Genomic DNA, 6,186 nt, shown 5'->3' with positions numbered 1-6,186 from the left:
CCGGCTTTTAGTCCGTGAAAAAGTCAAAAAACGTACACGAATGGGCTACAGGCCTAAACCAGCGTATTTCTTCAACGCCGAATATGATATGCTATGCTATAGGTAGATTTAATGATGTAATTTAAATTTACTAGCGAATTCAACTGGATCCCTGACATCTTTGACAACATTGTTAAACCCCGAGCAATACGCTGCAAGAGCCCCTGTAAAAAAGCGAGAGTTCTCTAAGAGGCCGGTGAAGTCTATAAATTTTGTTTCAAAGAAAGTTGTAGACTGTTTCATCACTTGGACTTCATTGGAGAAATCGGAATAACTACTACGACATTTAGCAGCCGTTTATCCTGCTACCTCAGACAAGATCCCAACCAGACCAGGTCTCAAAGTATTACAATCGAGCAACTTCATCACAAGATCAGCGATGAATTCTAAAAGCTCCTCGACACTCATGACTAAAATTCAAAAACCCGAACTATATACGCAGCAACGGCCCTTGTAAAAAGCGGGAGTTCTCCAAAAGTATGGTGAAGTCTATAAATTTTGCTTCAAAGAAGGTTGCAGACTTCTTCATAATTTGAACAGCATATTAGAGTAATGGGAGTAACAAGAACGTCAAACTCACGGAGACCGTTACTCGCACTGTGCTGGAGGAATCCACCAGCATCATCATCATGCAGTTGTCAAACATCAGCTGACCGATGATAGCATGCAGCCCTCATCTCAACGGATTGGACCCCATCTATCCCTCTCATAACTATCGGAATTACACAAAATTACATTATTTAATGCTTCCATAACTTGAAAATGAATGTAATCACATTCGAAACGCGGTTAACAAATTAAAATTACTTACTGAAATATGCCTTTCGATCAAACTACGTCATCTGAAGAATAATTTAACCCTGAAAATCTAAATCAAGAATTCTCTTGTCATTAATCGCATGTCTCTATGCAAATAATTTCTATACACTCGTTTGCGATCACAGGTAACAGTTAACTCATTTGTGCAAAAAAAAAATTCGAGTATGTTGAAAAACTTTTCAAAGCCTTTTCTGTGCTTCCAATTTGATGCTTGAGGATACTTCTTCGTGGCTTTTACTGTTTACTTGTCTTCCAGCCACACTGACTTGTCTCTATTAGTCTGCCAGCTCCATAGTGAAGCATTGCAAAATGGAGGATGAGGATTACATGCAAAAATTATTATCTTATTTGATATAAAAAATTTTAATCTGAGTCTGATATGAAAAAAATTAGCGTATTAATCATTCTAACAATTAAAGCAATAAAAGCTGATGCAATACAAGGATTATCAAAGCTCATGTGGAATAAGTCGCGAGCAATACTGGATTAAACTGCCAGTGTTCAATACATAATTTTAATTGCTTCACACTCATTACAACTCTAAACTTATATTCTATCATTATCAACGTTCGTCGATCTGCATAACTTCCAATCAAACTAAATTCAGGATGAAAATCAAGCTCTGATGCTAGTTGAGAGTCCAGTGGTGGGCACAGTCCGTTAACCCGCTAATTAGAGAAAAATTGTGTTTTCTTTAGCCGGTGTGCCACACTGATGGCTGACTACGTCAACATGTGTACGTCAACCAATCACGTCCTGTGTAACCATCACGTCTTTTGGCACACAAGACGTCGTTGGTTGACGTACATATGTTGGCGTAGTCAGCCATCAGTGTGACACACCGGCAAAGGAAAACGTCATCTTCCCTAATTAGCGATTAACGGATCGTGCCCACCACTGGTAGAGACCAAGTTTATTTGGTAACATTTGCTTCGATTTTTAGCGCATTTTCTCATTTATGGAAAAGATGCATTATTGTGCTCGCCATGTCCGTCTGTCTGTCTGTCCGTCCGTCCGTGACCTCAATTTTTTGTCGACGAGAAAATGCGCTCTCTGTCACTCACTGCAGTGAGTACCGAGTTATATTTTTTTTCAAAATTAGTCGAGGTGACACTTTTTAGAAACGAACTAAGCCTTCGAATAATTATGTTGATGGGGATTGGTTAATTTCTCGAAAGATTTGTGAATAATGATTCAATATTGGACAAAATAGAGTATTTATATTCAGAATATTAATAAATGTATAGAGGCAGACCGAGCTGATACTGTACAGGAGCGTGGCTGCTCTCGTTGCTCGCAGCGACTTGAGGGAGGAGCCTCAACCTGAGCACAGCGCGCAGGTGTTCGCATTATGGTAGAGAATACGTGCCGAACACCGACATATACAGCCACGAACGGAGTTTCACGTGGTATTATGGTCTTTGTTGTGCGTTGTTTGTTAAATCGAACTTATGAATGTACAAATTTTAAATGTATATTCACACTAATAATGAGTTCTTCCATTCTCTATCTCTCATCAGAAAAAAGTGTCTTTGCACGCCGTTATCACCATCAATAAATAGAAAAAGCAATTAAATAACACAAAAGAAGAAAATATTTTGATCAAGTATTTATATTTCCTTCTGATCACTTGTGAATGATTGTAACTAGTGGATGAAACTTCTACGATTGGCGAGTAAAGAAGATTATTCGGCTCTGCAGGTTCCTATGAGATTTCTTCACTAAATTAGTTCACCTTTACTTCACACCTAAATGAGAAACAATCTGAAGTTATCCATATCTATCCTATTTGTTGTATACTGAAGTCTATTGGCTAAACATTCACTAATGTTAGCCCTGTAAATATTAGATAGGACGTTTTCTATTGTACATTAAGCTAAGCCTCGTCTTCACCGACGAGTCACTCTCTTGTAAACCTGCCTTGAATAAACTTGCTTTCTCTGCCCTGGTCTCTGCTTGTACCACCGGTGTTGCACGGGATTTAGTCCCAGCGTCGTAATTAAGGATATTACACTATTTATTTACTAACTATGGGCAGTAATAAAAAGTATGTAAACTTTGTATCAAATAAGTTAGACGAATGAAAACTTTCAAGCAACTTTAAATATTAATATTCATAAATTGTTTTACTTCTACACTTTTTAGATATATTAAATTATTGACTATACTCTTTATTTTCAACTTATTGGTTTACCCGGTTTTTTCCTTGATCAGCCTCCTTGTTGTAGATATGTCACCATTAACTTGTTAAACACGAGAGCACTCAAATGTGAAATGAAAATACTTAATACGAACAGTTCTGATGACGTTGTGGACGGAACGAGGGGACATTCAGTCTTAAATTACGCAGATGTCAGAGCACGAGGGTTTTTGCGGTCAGCCGCCGCAAGTAATAAGTGCTGGCCAGCGGTCGGCCGGAGCCTATCAGTTCTATCCAATTCCTGGCCATTCATCGGCCGCCTGAAACCGCTCGTAGCCCGAAAATGCGTCCTGGCTCAGATATCACCTTTACAAAGACTGCAATGAGAGAGCCCCGAGTTTGAGACAATGAGTTGCAACTTCTCGACGTGAGGAGCGAGAATAGATTTCACGTCGTACAGGGTGCGCCACAGAAACTTACTTATTTGAAAAAAATCCTGTGCGGTTAGTTGGTCGGGTAGAGGGGCGAGAGGGGGTGCATCTGAAGGGGAAAGTTCCCAAGTTTGTTTCTCAAAGTTTCTCAAATAAATTTGCTGTAGTGCAAGAATTAACTGAACGCGATTTTGTTGCCCCTCAAAATGCATGTAAAATGCTGGTTGACAACCAGCCTGAAGACGCAGTCGTTTTTTTCAGTGGCGAGGCTCACTTCCACATTTCCGGCTGCGTTAACGAGCTAAACATGCGTTATTGGTGTGGTGTAAATCCACGTGAGTTTCACCAGAAGCCACTTAACTGTGAGCGAGTTACTGTCTGGTGTGCGACGTCGGTAATGGGAATAATTGGTCCTTATTTAAAAAAAAACGAACGCGCAGTTACCGTTAATGGAGCTCGTTACATGAACATGATCGAGGAACTTTTTCTTCCAAGACTCGAAGAAATGAACTTTAGGAACGTGTGGTTTCAGCAAGATGGAGCCACAGCACACACAGCACGAGACTCGATGAATTTGTTGCGACAACATTTCCCCGACCGCCTCATCTCTCTCAGAGGCGATCTCCAATGGCCGCCACGCTCTCCAGGTTTGATTCCATGCGATTTCTTTTTATGGGGATATTTGAAATTTCTGGTTTATGTCGATGGACCACGGACCATAGCACACCTCAAGAACAACATTCGCGACGTCATTGCCAAAATACCGATTGATATGCTGCATAGAGTGGAAACCATTATGAAAAAGGGACTTCATTAGTTTATGCGCAATGGAGGCGGTCATTTATGAAATTTAATTTTCAAAACTGTACGAAAAAAAATTGGGATACTGTTTCCTCGAATAAAAAAAATTTAAAACAATAACTGAAGTACTTTTGTTTTTATTGACCTTTCAAATAAGTAAGTTTCTATGGCGCACCCTGTAGTCCCGAATGTTCGTTCTCAGACGTAGCAGCATCTCAATCCTCCCTTGAAAAAATTTAAATTTAGCCAATTCAAATGTAATCAGAAAAAATCAACATTTGAATCCTTTTCGTGTATCAGTAGCTACGGCTGGTGAATGGGAGTTATCGCTTAATCCCTATCAAAACTTGGATGCCTGTCAGCCGCTGGCTCAGGGTCGCCCCAAATTCTTTTTGCGGTGTAAATTAGAAGCTCTATGTCCGCTTTAGGTTCCGGTTGCCGTGACGTCAGCGTCGCCAGCAGCGTCTCCTGATGCTAACGCTGACACACAATGATGCTGTGCTGACACGTCTCCTGATGTCGGTGCTGAAGCACCAGCGCTGCACTAATAATACAAATAGAGTAATAAAATCTGTAGAAATACTCTATATTTTTAAAATAGAGTACATAAACTCTCTAGTAATAAACTATATTCTATATTTATAACAGCCAGATTGAACATTGACTTTCAAATTTTACTCAAACTATAATATGTTATTTATATCAACAGATCTTGAAAATTTTAGCTAATATCTATACAAATTGACAATTGAATTGATAGCTCAGCATAATTCATTTGTTTGAGCAAATTCATGAATTACCATTATCTGGCCTTAACTATGGCCATCAATTTTGCCTCTGCAAATTGTAGCATGGATAAAATCATGTTGTCAATTTTTTCCCATTTAAAGTTACAAACATTGATTTTTAGGTTTGAAAGCTGATTGATAGAGCTACAGTTTTGCCACTGTTTTAAAAGATTCATTTTAACATGATAAACTTACATTTTCACACAGACAAATAATATTTTCAGAATCACTGAGATGAACATAAATAGGAACATTTATAATAAATTTTACTGCTGAAATGTGGATGCTATAATTATTAAGCAGACCATGGATAGCTTTAAGAGGAGAGAACCATTGTTAGGAATCCAACACTGAAACAAATCGCTGCGTTAAAACTACGCACCGAAGTGTCTATCCCGGCTTGTCCTAAAATGAGTTGGCACAGGCGCGTAAAACGCCACTCAGCCAGCCGGCGAGGCTACTTTCAGCGCTTATTTGAAGCTACTTTCAGCGCTTATTTGAAGCTACTTTCAGCGCTTATTTGAAGCTACTTTCAACGCTTATTTGAAGCTACTTTCAGCGCTTATTTGAAGCTACTATTAACGCTGAATTTTAGCTACTATTAGCGCGTAAATATCAGCGCTCAATATAAAAAGCCTCAGTATGTAAACCACCAACCGGCGTTTCTCTGCAGTCTGGTGAACTAGAACAACATATATAATTAAAAGAGTATAGGTTAAGAAAGAAGACTGCAAGAAATATGTCATTTTATTAGAATACGCTGGATTGAGAAAATAACTGGAATGACAGTGAGAATTTACCTGGATTGAGAGTGTAGCTGTAGTGAGAGTGTGACTGGAGTGAGAGTGTAGTTGGAGTGAGAGTGTAGTTGGAGTGAGAGTGTAGTTGGAGTGAGAGTGTAGTTGGAGTGAGAGTGTAGTTGGAGTGAGAGTGTGACTGGAGTGAGAGTGCGACTGGAGTGAGAGTGCGACTGGAGTGAAAGTGTCACTGGAGTGAGAGATGAATGGAGTGAGAGTGTGACTGGAGTGAGAGAGTGACTGGAGTGAGACAGTGACTGGAGTGAGAGAGTAACTGGAGTGAGAGTGTAACTGGAGTGAGAGTGAAACTGGAGTGAAAGTGTGACTGGAGTGAGAGTGTAACTGGAGTGAGAGTGTAACTGGAGTGAGAG

This window comes from Hyalella azteca, unplaced genomic scaffold (genome assembly GCF_000764305.2).
Source record: "Hyalella azteca isolate HAZT.00-mixed unplaced genomic scaffold, Hazt_2.0.2 contig14109, whole genome shotgun sequence".
NCBI lineage: Eukaryota > Metazoa > Arthropoda > Malacostraca > Amphipoda > Hyalellidae > Hyalella > Hyalella azteca.
This window is presented reverse-complemented; position numbering follows the sequence as displayed.